This window comes from Calidris pugnax, unplaced genomic scaffold, assembly GCF_001431845.1.
Source record: "Calidris pugnax isolate Ruff unplaced genomic scaffold, ASM143184v1 scaffold748, whole genome shotgun sequence".
Taxonomy (NCBI): Eukaryota; Metazoa; Chordata; class Aves; order Charadriiformes; family Scolopacidae; genus Calidris; species Calidris pugnax.
This window is the reverse complement of record NW_015091421.1, coordinates 17,928-18,395: the sequence shown is the minus strand read 5'-3', so window position 1 is coordinate 18,395 and position 468 is coordinate 17,928.

Here is a 468-nt window from a genome sequence, read left to right as displayed (position 1 = left end):
GGGGAGCGACCACGCGTTCGGAGGGAGACGCCCCCCCCCCCTCCCCTCCCGCGCGCGCCTGCCCGACCGGCGCGGGTTGCGTCACCGCGGTCACGTGGGGATGGGCGCTCTTAAAGGGCCAGTCCCCCCCTCTTTCACCTGCGGAACACGTGGGGAGCAACGGCCGCTATCCCATAATAGCACTGGGGAGACCGTTGGAACCCCGACACGGGGCGGGGGGACACACACACACGACACAACACGACGCCACACAGAGGATGAGGAATTTTGCTCTAATATGGAGCTGTGACGTAATATAGTCCGATGATGTCATAGCACACGTGGACGGGGGGGGAGCCGACCTGCCGCTACACCGAGACGTGAAGCCACCTAGCGCTTCGTGACGTCACTCCACAGACGTCACGCCCCGTCCCGGGAAACTCCCGCCACGCTGAAGATGGCGCCGCCCAGCGGCCAAGATGGCGCCCG